The sequence below is a fragment of the Dermacentor albipictus genome, chromosome 5 (genome assembly GCF_038994185.2).
Source record: "Dermacentor albipictus isolate Rhodes 1998 colony chromosome 5, USDA_Dalb.pri_finalv2, whole genome shotgun sequence".
Lineage (NCBI taxonomy): Eukaryota > Metazoa > Arthropoda > Arachnida > Ixodida > Ixodidae > Dermacentor > Dermacentor albipictus.
Genome location: NC_091825.1, coordinates 29962116 through 29977897, shown reverse-complemented (window position 1 = coordinate 29977897; position 15782 = coordinate 29962116). Strand labels below are relative to the sequence as shown.

The 15782-nt window shown below is 48.1% G+C and overlaps 1 protein-coding gene across 1 annotated transcript in view; it reads left to right on the top strand.

Annotated features, from left to right (window-relative positions):
* Positions 1-4302: 4302 nt before the first annotated feature.
* Positions 4303-15782, top strand: part of LOC135913821 (uncharacterized) — a 72021-nt gene continuing 60541 nt past the window's right edge. The window contains exon 1 of the mRNA XM_065446514.1: positions 4303-4341. The gene's annotated coding sequence lies outside the window, so the exon portion shown is untranslated. The remainder of the gene's footprint in view (positions 4342-15782) is intronic.

The following is a 15782-nucleotide window of genomic DNA, read 5'->3' as shown; positions in this document are numbered from 1 at the left end:
CCCATGCCCATTTATTTTTCTTGATTTCCACTGAGATGCCATTACCTCGCGTTTGTTCCCTCGCCCAATCTGCTCTTTTCTTTTCCCTTAACGTTACACCTATCATTCTTCTTTCCATAGCTCGTTGCGTCGTCCTCAATTTAAGTACAACCCTTTTCGTAAGCCTCCAGGTTTCTGCCCCGTACGTGAGTACTGGTAAGACACAGCTGTTATACACTTTTATCTTGAGGGATAATGGCAAGCTGCTGTTGATGATCTGAGAATGCCTGCCAAGTGCACCCCACCCCATTCTTATTCTTCTGATTATTTCAGTCCCATGATCGGGATCCGCAGTCACTACCTGTCCTAAGTTGATGTATTCCCTTACCACTTCCAGTGTCTCGCTACCTATCGTAAACTGCTGTTCTCTTCCGACACTGTTGAACATTACTTTAGTTTTCTGCAGATTAATTTTTAAACCCACCCTTCTTCTTTGCCTCTCCAGGTCAGTGAGCATGCATTGCAGTTGGTCCCCTAAGTTACTAAGCAAGGCAATATCATCAGCGAATCGCAAGTTACTAAGGTATTCTCTATTAATTCTTATCCCAATTCTTCCCCAAACAGGTCTCTGAATACCTCCTGTAAACATGCTGTGAATAGCATTGGAGAGATCGTATCTCCCTGCCTGACGCCTTTCTTTATTGGGATTTTGTTGCTTTCTTTATGGAGGACTACGGTGGCTGTGGAGCCGCTATAGATATCTTTCAGTATTTTTATATACGGCTCGTCTACACCCTGATTCCGTAATGCCTCCATGACTGCTGAGGTTTCGACAGAATCAAACGCTTTCTCGTAATCAATGAAAGCTATATATAAGGGTTTGTTATATTTCGCACATTTCTCTATCACCTGATTGATAGTGTGAATATGATCTATTGTTGAGTAGCCTTTACGGAATCCTGCCTGGTCCTTTGCTTGACAGAAGTCTAAGGTGTTCCTGATTTTATTTGCGATTACCTTAGTAAATACTTTGTAGGCAACGGTCAGTAAGCTGATCGGTCTATAATTTTTCAAGTCTTTGGCGTCCCCCTTCTTATGGATTAGGATTATGTTGGCGTTCTTCCAAGATTCCGGTACGCTCGAAGTCATGAGGCATTGCGTCTACAAGGTGGCCAGTTTTACTAGAACAATCTTCCCACCATCCTTCAACAAGTCTACTGTTACCTGATCCTCCACAGCTGCCTTCCCCCTTTGCATAGATCCCAAGGCTTTCTTTACTTCTTCCGGCGTTACTTGCGGGATTTTAAATTGCTCTAGACCATTCTCTTTCATTATCGTCGTGGGTGCCACTGGTACTGTATAAATCTCTATAGAACTCCTCCGGCACTTGAACGACCTCATCCATATTAATAATTATATTGCCGGTTTTGTCTCTTAACGCATACATCTGATTCTTGCCTATTCCTAGTTTCTTCTTCACTGCTTTTAGGCTTCCTCCATTCCTGAGAGCATGTTCAATTCTATCTATATTATGCTTCCTTATGTCAGCTGTCTTACGCTTGTTGATTAACTTTGAAAGTTTTGCCAGTTCTGTTCTAGCTGTAGGGTTAGAGGCTTTCATACATTGGCGTTTCTTGATCAGATCTTTCGTCTCCTGCAATAGCTTACTGGCATCCTGTCTAACGGAGTTACCACCGACTTCTATTGCACATTCCTTAATGATGCCCATAAGATTGTCGCTCATATCTTAAACACTAAGGTGCTTTTCCTGAGTTAAGGCTTAATATTTGTTCTGTAGCTTGATCAGGAATTCCTTTATTTTCCCTCTTACCGCTAACTCATTGATCGGCTTCTTATGTACCAGTTTCTTCCGTTCCCTCCTCAGTTCTAGGCTAATTCGAGTTCTTACCATCCTGTGGTCACTGCAGCCCACCTTGCCGAGCACGTCCACATCTTGTATGATGCCAGGGTTAGCGCAGAGTATGAAGTCTATTTCGTTTCTAGTCTCGCCGTTCGGGCTCCTCCACGTCCACTTTCGGCTATCCCGCTTGCGGAAGAAGGTATTTATTATCCTCATGTTATTCTGTTCCGCAAACTCTACTAATACCCCCCCCCCCCCCCCCTGATATTCCTAGTGCCTATGCCATATTCCTCCACTGCCTTGTCTCCAGCCTGCTTCTTGCCTACCTTGGCATTGAAGTCGCCCATTAGTATAGTGTATTTGGTTTTTACTCTACCCATCGCCGATTCCACGTCTTCATAGAAGCTTTCGACTTCCTGGTCATCATGACTGGATGTAGGGGCGTAGACCTGTACAATCTTCATTTTGTGCCTCTTATTAAGTTTCACAACAAGATCTGCCACCCTCTCGTTAATGCTATAGAATTCCTGTATGTCACCAGCTATATTCTTATTAATCAGGAATCCGACGCCTAGTTCTCTTCCCTCCGCTAAGCCCCGGTAGCACAGGACGTGCCCGCTTTTTAGCACTGTATATGCTTCTTTTGGCCTCCTAACTTCACTGAGCCCTATTATATCCCATTTACTACCCTCTAATTCCTCCAATAGCACTGCTAGACTCGCCTCACCAGATAACGTTCTAGCGTTAAACGTTCCCAGGTTCATATTCCACTGGCGGCCTGTCCGAATGAACTTGGTGCAAGGCAAGGGGCCGCCGCGGTGCGGTGCACTCTTGAACCTTGCAGCGAGTGGATGCAGCCCGGCACACGATAACTGGCACTACCTGCACCTTTTTCTTTTTGGTGCCGTGCGCCTTTTCTGAATCGAACAAACCTAACGTAACCAACTCTCAAGCATAGCGCCCATGGCAGCGAAGCGACCGTCGCGAGATGCGCCATGACAGAGCCGTCACGGTAGGCGGCGAACGTAGCGACGCCGCTGCATTCGCTGACATTATAAGCCCCTTGACAACATGGGCGCGAGATTTGGGGTAGGCGAGTAGTTTCGGCTGCGCGTTCCTATCATTTTGTGCGTGGTTTTGGGAAAAAATTCGTGTACAAACGGTGACCCAATCTTTGCTTCAGCAAGGGTAAGCAACGCTTACCCATTGCTTAAGTAACTGTCATGTTTTAGACAGATAACGCACGTACAAGACTCGGTCCGAATGCTGACTGCCTACCCAGCCGGCAGCACGTTTATGCCCTGGCGGGATTTTGCCCTGGCGGCATTTTGAGCCGCCAGGGCGTTAAATGCGATGGCGCCGATTTCCTTCAATATGTGAAGAATGCGTTCTGCTTGCGTCATCAGGCGCCAAGACGTCTTCAAAGTATGAAGTGTACAACTCGCCTTCGTGTTGGCAGCGGTCGTTCAGCTTCTTTTTGTCGCCATCACATTAGCCAAAAGTGGTTCCGAAGATCTGTCGGATTTTCTACGTTAATGCGAACATATCGGTGATTTCCTGTTGCTTGTTGAGGAACCATGTTTTTTTGACGTGGGTGAGGTAGAATGCGATGTTCACTAACCTTTGATGGCCATTCCGCTTGTTAAAGTCGCTGAATCTGCATTATTTGTAGATATGGTCCTCAATGTCGTTACCACGGAGTCCTGCAAGGACCTGGAGATCACGCTGGCGACTATTGGCGGTCCGCACTGGTGCGTTTGGTTTTGAGCAAGCGTGTAAGGTTAGTAGAACCGGAGCCGCTGGAGCCCAATTTCTCGGTTGCAGGCGGGCGCACCCGGTGGCTTCAGCGAAGTTCCAGTGAGAACGAGAGGCTAGAACGACACTGGGGTCCGAGGATAACGTTGGCTACTTAAAAGGATGGAACTAGACCGAGTGCGATTATTAGGCGAAGTCGCCGGTAGCACCAGCCAAGAAGACCTAGGATGACGATACGATGTTTATATAAAATAAATACGATGAAGTGTGCTAAAAGAACACACGCTATACATACATATTACTAGTTTGATGCTAGTGTCCGTAAATAATGTTTTAAATTGTGCGTTTGCGTTTGTTTATATGTCGCGCATTTTTATATTTTCTTCTTTCTTTTCGTTTTTCTTTATTATTGCTTGAGCAGCGAATTTAAAATTTTGGGCCAGCTGGCTTTGGCCTTCTCATGTTCTAAGCATGAATATAAATATGGGCCAAGAAATGGGTGGACGTTACTCTCGAGTAAACGTCCTAAAAAGAAACTGAAGTAAATGATTATTTTCTCAGGTTAATTCTGATCCATGACTACTCAAATGTCAAAGGTCAGCGAGTCAAGATTCATCAAGGGAAAATTTTACTTGGTAAATTTGAAATTACGGCACCAACGGAACATACGATATAGCTGGAAAATAAATTGTGGGGAAGAAGAAGAAGAAGAAGAAGAAGCAGGAATCTAGCCTTGGACTCCGTTTGTAAGCAAATTTTTGCTTTCTCTTAAGCGTATTGCGATATTTCTAGGCAATAAGAATGCACAGTAATAAGTGCATAAACTAAGTTTCTGCCAAGAAATGCGAGTAGTAGTACAGGGATGCCTCGCTATACAAACGAAAGTAACGCAAGCAGTCCCTTATGTTAACGCGTCGGCTTCGCAAGACGTCTTATGGATAATTTAAAGGTGCAGCCATGTATGTGCAGGGTCCTTCGTTTCCGGGTTTTATATTTTTTGAAGTTCTGCGGGTAGAAATTTATTTATTTATTTATTTATTCAAAATAAATAAATAAATGAGGTGCTATGTTTTAAGAGCGAAGCAAGCGAAATCCGAGGCTTTGTTGCGTGGCCTTCTAAAGTTAGGGGTTTTTCCGGTTAAGCTTTAAAAGCAATTCACACAAGCAATGGTCTCCGTTTGAAGAAAAAGGTCCTACAAGCGAAATCACTCATACAAACATGTAACGGCAAAGACAGCTGCTCGCAAATTATGTGACAATCTCACGTCTAAAAATCCTCATTGTCAGGCATTATATTAGGTTTTAAGGAAACCACAGTAACACAAACAACGAATAGACGCGGGTATGGCGATCCGTTCATTATCTTTCTCTCTTTCCCCGCACGTCTGCTAGCCACTGAGTTAGCGGTGTCTGCTAGACCTGCTGGCTGCTTCGTGTGCCGTGCCAGCGCCGTGGTGCGTCCGCTATGTTCTCTTAATACGAAGCCTTTGAAAGTTTATTTAACATAATGAACGTGTACAATGGCAAAGTACACACTTTTGGGACCCGACAATGTTTATTCTTCTTCTCCGAGTCGAGCCGGTGTTCTCTGTCTGGTTGTCTACGTTCAACGAGCAGAGCACAGATGCATTCCGTCCCCGCCCGGAGATGAAGAGCGCACTGGGGCGACCAAGCTCAAGGCGGGGATGCAGTTAACGTGGAGGCGATCGACGCGCGGCGCAGTTACGCTGCGTCGGCGAAAATTGGACGCTGTACTGTCTAGCGTGGCTGGCGCGGGAACTGAACGTGTCCATCTCACTCCGGAGCCGTTGGAGCAGAGTGCATCTCGCGATAGCTTGGCTGACCGGCAGCAGGCCTGGTGAACTGAATCGAGCGTGCGCTTGTGCGCTTGGAGTACGGCAACAACTGATCGCACGCTCCTGCGGTCATCGGAATGTGCATGTGTGAGGGCGGGGGAGTATTTGACGTCGCCGGCCATAGGGGGGGGGGGGGGGTGGCGTATATGACTTCGCCAGCCATTACCTGGCGCGCTGGAAACGCCCGACGATATCCGCGCCTTTAAGCTTAGGTATATCTTAGACCGAACAGACCGCGAGCTGAGGTCCCTGGACCGAGCAGGCAACTTTCGCCATCTGTAGCAAATGATGAGAAGTAGCTGAGGCTTGGCACAATGTGCGCGTTAAGTCACACCGGCCGTGCTCAAGTTCCGCCCGTTTAGCTCTGGAGGCGTCGCATTCCGGTAGCGTTTGCCGCCGCATCCGCACCGTGGCCCATAGGGCAGTTTCACATGGCGCGATTTTCAGTCAGCGACACAGCGAATTCCGTCGCTCAGCGACTGCCGCGACGTCGTGGCCTCTCCGCGACTGGATTCCAACAAGTTGGTCGCGCCGTCGCTCAGTCGCAGCGATCGGCGCGATGTGGGAGGGGCAATGTGTGTTTCACCGCGCGTTGGTAGCTCTTTTGGAGCAATGTCGCGCGTCAGTTTTAGCTATGTTTAGGGCGTACCCACCAGCGTTTGCGGCTTAGGAGCTTCATACATTTTTTTTTTCTTTCGCTTACACAATTCGTTTGAAAGGAGAAGCTGCACGCTATCCAGGTCGGGAGAAGGACGCCGCTTCGACATAAGGCACGTAAACCCACTTGATCGCCGCCGTCGTCAACCTCTTCATCCCCACACATTGCGCCAGCTGCTTATATACATGCACACTCAACAGTAGCTTGTTTTTCTGCAAAAGCAAATACTCATCCAGGAAAAAAAGTTGCGGCTTCCATAGTAACAACGAAACTAGAGTGTACTAAACGGAACCACCCCACCGACGCCGCGCAAGCCGCACGCTCATACTTGCGGTGTTGTGCAGCGCCTCACTAACCGTATCTGCAAGCTGTCGTAAAGCCTCACCGCTTTTAAACGTTAGAAATGGTGTACTTATTCTATTATCGAATAAAAATAGGAAAATTCAAATATTTGACTAGTTTCCATGTTTTTATTTAACGATGCAAGCATGGATACTTTCTGAGCAGGAGGCAACCTTGCGCATCGCTGCGACGGATATCGCGCTGGCGCAAACGCATGTGAAAGCTGTGAGCGAAAATCGCTCTGCGACGTGCGCGGCAGAACGATTTTTTTTCGCCCCAATCGCGCCAAGTGAAACGGCCTCGAGCTCCACCACTGGAAAAGCTGGCGCCACCGTCGGCGTGACGTGCTAGGAGGGATCACGTGGACATAGCGGCCGCGTCGGCTGCTTCGGGCGCGCCGAAGCGAGCGGAAAACGACTTTAAATTCCCTCGTACGCTGCGGTCCTCATTTAGTGACGAGATTTCCCCGCTTCGAGTGTCTACTTTACAACGCTTGAAAGCGCTACAATAGGTAGTGGCTGCCTTTGAAGGTGCGCAACATGGTAGGCTACTGCTCGGTACCGCAGTGCCGGAGGTACGCAACAGAGCCCGGTGTCAGCCTTATTCATACGTAGCCGCAGGACAAGAAGCTGCGTGAAGCTTGGCTCGCGAAACATAAAACCGGCAAACAGTCATCGGCTACAACTCGGGTATGCAGCAAGCACAGACGCGAGGAAGACTTCTGCTACGGTGCCCGGTCTGCGATGTTCTGAAAACGCGCACTGAGACGCTCGCCCGAGTCCGCTGCCCGACTAATGTCATGACGGTTTGGTCTATGAACTAGTCGATGCTATATATACTAACAAGTTCAGTGGAGTGGAAAGGCAGCGGTAAGAAGCACATTTAAAAAAAAGCATGGCATATGGTCATGTTTGTGTTATGAATGAATGCACTGGATTACAAAAAAAGGAGCAGCGGGAAATTGCACGCTGAGAACACCGATAAACATACAGTGCGACGCAACTCGAGAAATAATATTGAAAGATCAAAGAATTTAGAAGAAAAAAAAAAGATCGAATCGTCGCGACGGCAAATTACAGTCCGCGTAGGCGTCGAAGTCTCTACAATGAAATTATTTTTGAACAGCTCTGATAATGCCCACGCAACAATGGTTGCTTGTTTACTGTCGAATGCTCATATTCTGCGGCCTAAAGCTCATGGCACGGTGCGCAAACGCGCTCGCGGAGAAAGCGAAACAGTGCGCGGACAAGCATGCAGACGCGCAGTCGGTCGCTGCGAAGCTGTGCGATCGCTGCATTGAGGCGTCGTTCTATTACGCTCCATTAAGTTATACAAACACTATAAGAACATATTTCACATAGTTTGCCCTCAGCGTTTGCCTATCTTGCATGCAAGAAGCCGGTTCGGGAGACTCCATCGCGGCGACCGCACGCAGTGGCGTTCACTCTACGTATTCGGTAAAGAGGTAGCGTCTGCAAACGATTGTGTGCTTTCAGTTTGCCCAAGATTATTGTTTAGACAGTAAGAAGATTCTCTAGTTTCGAAAGTACTTACAGAAATGTCCCGGAGAGCTCGCGCGTGGTGTTTTCAGTGAGCGCTGACAGCAAAACCTATGAGGAGCGCGCCGCGTGATCCCTCATACTACGCCAGCAAGGCGCTTCCGATAGATGGCGACTACGTAACTCCTCACCGCCAATAGGCGCATGAACCGGGAGGGTGCTTGCGCAACTTGCATCTACAGTGACTTTACATGCATCATGCTTAGTTTTTGGGACCTTTATTTCCGTATTCGAAAACCTAATCAGCTTGTTACATTTAGCCTGCCTGCGAGGGGGACGTCCGGTAAAGTATTATAATCATCCACGCCGAACGACTTGTGTGCCTTACGGCATGAAATCGCTGGTTTATCAAATGCTGGAACTATTTATTCTCTGTCTAGAGATAGCCTACGCAGCGTTGCAGTCTCAGTATATAATCACCATAAACAACTTAATCAAACCTCTTACATGTACAACTGTCGAATTTCATCGTGCAATCACGACTTATCGTAGATGTGCTCGTGAAAATGACCTTGGCCGAAAGTGCAGAGCAATCTCAATACCAATAGAACACTGACTTTATTTCTAAACGCATATGTCACTCCTGACTTTGACGATTTCCTTTTCAGACTGTTTCTAAAAAGCGCTGCACTATAAGTTGTTTCCCGGCAGGAGAAAAAAACAGCAGATATTTCGTATTTTGAAAAATGAGGGCCACTTTTTGGTGACGTGTACCGAAAACTCGAACTGTGAAGGCTGCTTATGTGCTGTGAATACAGTTACTAAACAATCGCTTTCTCACAATTTCTATGCGTTATACACGACATTTAGTTGTTTTCACCCGGTATCCACAGTAAAATCTGAGGGGCGCGGTATTTATGTGCAAACGAAGTACGAAGCAATGTTCTGAGTGACGAGCGATATATGTTTAGCCTGTGTAGGTTCATTACAGCCGTTGTAGAAAGCTACTCATTGAAGCGTTTCAGGGTTTTATAATTCCGGTAATCGAAATATTTCCCAGACTTTTAAAACAACAGCACAAAATATCGACTATTGAAAAGCCCTGAATATAGAGAGAATCTTAAACGCAATGCGTTGCGAAACATTCACTTTCCTGCTTGAAATGGAGGTGTTGCAGATAGTTACTAAATCCACGTTTTTCCATGTGTTTCCGTTTATCCTACGAGATTCGTAACTTGCTTCTTCGGTGTTCTGAGTGAACTAAACAAGCGTCTTGTTTATATTACGGGAGAAATTAGGGGCATGGTATGACCAATGTGTAAGCAATGTTCCAAATGAGTGTGTTGAATGCGCTTCTTCCAGCAGAATAGGTGTGCAAGTGGCCCATAGCGTTAATATTCTATTTTGCGAGCGGTGTAAAACTTAGACGGATGCGCTGGCATAGTTACAACAACAACTGAGGTCCAATTTTGCGAGCATAAGGGAAACAATACGCCAAGTTTATGTGCGATAGTAAAAGCGTGTTGATCAAATACAGCAATAAAAAAATTGTAAGCAAGTGTTCAAAAGTATCATGCCACTGCTTTTAGCTAGGTTTCCTAATGTTCCAAGAGAGGACTCTGCGTTTCAGATACTTTATACATTGCAGGAATAGGCAGCATTTTCAGTGCAATGTGTCGCGTAGTGTTACCGTTTCTGGCTTATTTAGAAGCGTCAAGAATAATTGTTGAACTCTCCCCTTTTTTCTTTTTTCTTTTTACTTTTTCATGCTCGTTGCATTAGTTTCGCCTGGTGCTCTCACTGAAATAAAGGAGGCAGATTTGTTATGTTTGGTGACTTAAAGACAAGTTAATCGCTGAAATGTAGGTGAAGTTCAAGATACATTGGTTATTGGGGCTTTCGCAAAAATTTGGAGAACGCTTAAGCTTCGCCTTTAAGAGTGGAACACGATAGCATTGAAAGATCCCTGACTGCTTCTCACGCTTTCCGTCAACTTCAGCGTAATGTTTACTTCAGCGTAATGTTTACTTCAGCGTAACCGTAATGCTTACCGGGAAACGCTGGCCGCGAACACTATGCACGAAGGCGGGCTTTCTGGTAGAAACGCGGCTTCTTGCATGGCTCGCGATGCGATGGAGGCGAGCGCCAGCTGGAGGTATTGCAAGGAACCGGGCGCGCCGCTCCGTGGACTTCGAGACACCCGCATGCCGGCTCGCGCGAATGTCGGACGCCGCGGCTGGTTTGTGAATGGTAGAAACTTTGAGTTTTCACGAAATACAAATATGTTTTCTCGCACAGCCGAATCCCAATCCGAGAGCTATCATGTCTGTAGATTGTCTGTGAGTCATAGTCGACAATTTTTCCGCGTATTTTAGCATCAGAATTTCAATTAGTTCATTAAATTTCTTGCGTCACATGGAGGGCCTGGGTATGGGTGGTTCGAAAATATGTTTCACCGAAACGACGTCCAACACCGCATTTTCTGCGACGGAAGTGTTGTCCAGTGATAAGCGTGCCTTTCGAGCGATCGACCAACGTTAGCACCGCCCAGGCGCCGCGCGTCCCGCCTTGGTAGCCAGGGCTACACCTAGCCATCCATCTCAACGAGGATGGTGTTCCGTGAACTCCAACCTAAGGAGCACTGCATCACCTTCAGCGCGCCAACGGGCAGCAGCGCCGATGAAATAATCGACACCATCGAAGAAACCGTAGGGCCCGGAGGCCTTGAGATCCTCCAAGACCAGGGAGGAGTGAAGTTCATCGCAGCTGTCGCGTCCGCAGCAGCCGCTGTCAAACTATCGTCCCGGGGCTCTTTCGTCTTCAATGGTGCCTCGCTCGCCCAAGTGGGACCACGGGTCCCGTAGGTGGGAGACGCCGCAGTTGCGGCAGTCCTGTTCCGCATGGAAAAGTTCTTGTAGTTCAAAAATCACAGTTCAAAGGAAGACCCGAGTTCGGCACCGGCTTAAGGGTCATTCGCATGGAAAAAGTGAAGCCGGTGCCAAATTTTATGTCAACACAAGGCCTTCGCATCATGTTCAACTACCAAGGAATTCGGAAGATGAGCTCATGGTGTGGGACGGAAGGACATCTAGGGAAGGCATGCGAGACACTACGTTGCGAATTCTTCGGTCACGAGACCGCCAAGTGCACCTCCCCTTGTCGCCGCTGTGCCGGGAACCACGTCACAGCGGACTGCTTCTTGCCCAGATCCTATTCCGCTGCAGCCGCAAACACTAACACCTCTGTCAGCAACGAAGAAGAAGACGGCGACCAACAAGAGCATGATGAGCTCCCCAAAGAATAACTCAAAGGCTACCGGGACCCCGATGTTCAAGCTTCGTCTGAAGAACCCCGCCGCAACGAACGTTCCGAACCCCTGTCTTCCTCGGAGGCCTCAGACAGCTCGGAAGATAAGCAGTTCCCACCACTCCTCCCTTCTGTGAAGAGCACTACCGAAGTCAGCTCAACCGAGGCAAGCCCAAGCGACACGGCCTCTCCCCTACAACTAATAATCGACGAGTTAGTGGACTTCGCAGCGCACGAAGACGATGTGCCAGCCGGCATACTCGCCGACAGGCCGCGTCATCCGGTAGGCCGTAGCCACCGCCCCCAGCTCCACCAGACGCCGACACCTTGCACCATGCGAGAGACTGCACCTGCCAAAGCCAGCGGATTCCCTATGCCCCGAACAACGGACTCGTTGTTAAAGGATCCACTAAGTCAAACTGCCTACCTATTCCTTATGGCAGAAGCAATGGACACTGCCAAGCAGAGGATAAAGAGAGCGCGCGAAACAGAAATGGTCTCGAGCAGTTCGCATAAAGAGAGCAAATCTAATGTCCCGAAAAAAGTTGTGCGCATCAGGCTCCGACAACTGGGCCTGTAAAAAGGGCGACGTTTTTCGCTTGCATCATGGCCATTATGCATTTTCTCTCTCTAAATGTTGAATTATTCCGGTCCGTCGACGAACAGAGAGAAGTTCTGCACTTCACGCGAGCGCGGGGCGTCGAGGTGCTTTTCTTGCAAGAATGTAAATTCCGGACATGCCTTGACGTTTCAAACTGTAAGACCCGTTTTGCTGTTGATGCCCTCTTTTCCCTGACAAATGCTGTGTCTTGTGGTGTGGGAGTAGTGTTTTCAAACCCTTGTTTTAGAAAGGGAGCGCACTGTAAATGGGTTGGGACACTAGTGATATATGCGAGGGCCGCGACACTTGCGGACCCGGACGGTTCCGTCACTATCGAGGAATGCGAGCCTTAGGCCGGCTTTCCAGACAGTTTCGTCTCTCCGATGCGTGGGTGCAGTAGCACGATGACGTATTCGGGACATATTGGGAAAGAGGCTGGTCAGCAAGCAGGCGAGATAAATTTATTTTACCCCATGAACTTAGCTGCTGTCTCGAAAGCTACGAAATTCTTGTCTTACCCCGGGTACACACAGCACTTCCGATCATCACACTTTGACCATGCGTCTGGATCTCGGCGAGACCGCCATGAAATGCGATTTGTGGCGAATTGACGTCATTCTACTTACAGATACCGAGAGCATCGCTGCGACAGGCGCTGCATTAGAAGCTTTGTGCGAGCGCCACGCCGAACGCCGCTCTTGGGACGACTTGAAGCCGGCGCGGCGCCCGCTACTCACCCGAGCAGGACGCAATCGAAAACGCCAATCACTCGCGAATTAAATTAAGTACTTAGGTTGATGCAAAGCGTCCGCAATGCAGACACGATAACGTTTGCAATGCAAGACTATCTCGACTTGCTGAAAGCCAAGTACGAAACATTACTCAGACTATCGTCTAGAGCTGCCAGTCAGGTTGCCACCCAGGGTAATCCTCTGACCGACCCATCTGTGCTCCGGTACATACGAGTGGTCTCGACAGAGGAGAAAGGCTCAACCCGAATCCGCCATGTTACGCTTCCGGATGGCGCTCGCAGTGATCGCTCATCAGTCATTTGCAGTTTTTAAACAGCATGTCAGCGAGGTATTTACTACCGATGAAGGCAGTCGATGCAGGAATGATTACGGCGAAAGATTGAGGGAATTCTGTCGAGCCCTGCCCCAAGTATCAGACAACGCCGTTACAGCACCTGTGCGAGCCAGCGACACTCGAAATTCTTTGAGCAGTAGTAAAAGACATGGATGCCTCCTCTGTGCCCGGCCCAGACGGCTTGCCAATCCAGTTTAACGTGCGGTTTTTCGATGCCATGAAAGAAGCGCTTTTGTCCATGGTTAATAAGTTTATATCAAATGGCATTCGTCCAGATTCTTTCCGCGATAGCCTGATCGTCCTCCTCCCCTAGTCAGGCGGCCAGGCTTCCGACCCACGTCCTTGGCAACCGATTACGCGGTTAAACGCGGACTACAAGACAATCTCGTCAATGCTAGCGAATAGAATAAGTAGTGCTCTCTCAGAAATGATCAGCCAGACGCAGATGTGTAGCGTGCCAGGACGATAATTTTTTTCCATCTCTAGCATTGACCCGAGATCTTTTTACCTTCGCTTCTAGGACACAAATTCCAGGACGCTTCGTTTCGCTGGACCAAGCGAACGCTTTCGATCGCGTTGACTATCGTTATTTATTCGGCGTGCTGGAAGCATCCGGCTTTCCTGCGAATTCGTAGATAACATCGGCCTCTTGTACTCGGGCTTATCGGCCAAGCTGCTCGTCAAAGGTTGCCTAAGCGATTCTTTCCCGGTCACACGCGGCCTTGGGCAAGGGTGTTCACTGATCCCTTGCCTGTTCGTTCTATGTCTTGACCCTTTTCTGCACCACGTTTCACTTTGCCCAGCCATACGTGGCTTTCCCTTGCGAGGCCAATGAAAGATAAAGGTGTCTGCATATGCAGACGACGTGTCCGTCTTTTTAAGAAAGGAAGGCAGTACTATGCCTTTTTACGTTTGTTTAACGATTACTCTGAATTATCCTGAGCCCTTCTGAACAGACACAAGTAAGGCGATGGCCTTGGGCAACTTCACATCCGCCCTTGATGGAGAAGTTCGGCGGGTTGCAGGGATTAAGGTCCTGGTGGTAGTTTTCCTCACGTCTGGCGAAGTGGCGCAGGAGACGTGGTCAGACCTGTGTAAGAGGGCAGAAAATAAGCTGTCAGTGGCATCAAAGTTCCCGTTGACGCTAGCCGAGCGCAGCTACATAATAAAATACAGTATTTGCGCTGCTTTTTACTACGTTGCACGCATAGCGCGCCCACCACGTGAAGCTTCACAGAGGCTAGCCACACTCTGTGGCTCTTTACTCTGGGAAGATAAAACAAAATTAGTGGGACGTCCGCTCTTTCGGCTTCCAACGAGCTTGAGTGGAATTAGCATCTGCGTATCAGAAAAATGAGCTCCGTCCTCACGTTGAGAGGTTTTTCCTACCTCGTGAACAATCCTGGATATCCAGGCGGAAACATGTCGACTATTTCCCAGGAACGTCCAAGAAGCTCTTTTTATCAGGAATAAGAATAGGACCTACCGTTGAACAGCTACCGTCAATGTATAAATATATATGCAGCATCATTCAATCAATTAGGTCAACCTTATCAGATGTAGATGTAGTTGACACACCGGCATCGGAGATGGGCGAATTACTAGCAATAGAGCACTTGACACAGGAAGATCTGCAGTGTTGCAGGAGCGCCAACTGGCGCAGGCTATATATATATACATATATATATATATATATATATATATATATATATATATATATATATATATATATATATATATATATATATATATATATATATATGTATGGGCAACTTGTTAAGGTATGCGATATAGTCATAAGAAACTGAAGATATTGTTACGGAAGGATGAAAGAAGAGACAGGAAGAAGAAGGGATCGTGGGACGCTGGCTGCCGCGTGTTGTTCGTGGCCAGCCATCTTAACTACTCTGCCTCATTTTGTATATATATTGTAAATGCACTCTTTCTATACTCCCAACATCCCCGTAACATTTTGGTGAGAGGTGCGGGGTACAACGGCTGGAAACGGAGCTCCGCAGTGTACGTCGCATCAACTTCCGCACCATGAATGATGGTGTGCACGCGGTATCAACGTCGTTGCCGCCTCCTAGGTCACCGTCACCAGCTACGTCGCTGTCACCTTCGGTTGTCGTTGTGCAACCCAAGGATCCTGGAATTTTCTGCGGGACCAATGGCGCCAACGTTGAAGAGTGGGTGGCCATGTACGAACGCGTGAGTGGAATCAACAGATGGGACTCTACGCTTAAATGCTAGCTAACCTGTTGTTCTACCCAAGAGGCACGGCAAAGGTGTGGTACGAAAACCACGAAGAGGAGCTAACCAATTGGGACCAATGCAAAGAGAAATTGACAGAGTTGTTTGGCAAACCAGTCGGCCGTAAAATTGCCGCAAAGCAGGAACTGGCCTCCCGTGCCCAATCCCCCACGCAGTCCTATGTCTCGTACATCCAGTACGTGCTAGCACTTTTTCGTAAAGGCGAACACGACATGACAGAAGCTGAGAAGGTCGGGCACGTACTTAAGGGCATTGCTGACGACACGTTTATTCTACTCATGTGCAAAAGCTGCTCTACAGGTGATGCCATCATTAAAGAGTGCCGACATTTCAAGCAGGCCAAAAGACGACGCGTCCTGCACCCATTCACCCTGCAGACTTCCCAATACTGCTGCAACGTCCACGTGTAAAGATCAGCCCGCACAGCAGCATGCGTCGCCATCAGAGGGCATGGAGCGAATCGTTCGACGTGAACTGGATGCGATGGCGCCCGTAGCTTTCTGTTCGCGTAACCCTGATGCTACCACATTTTCAGTTCCTATCGTACAAGCCATCGTTTGCCAGC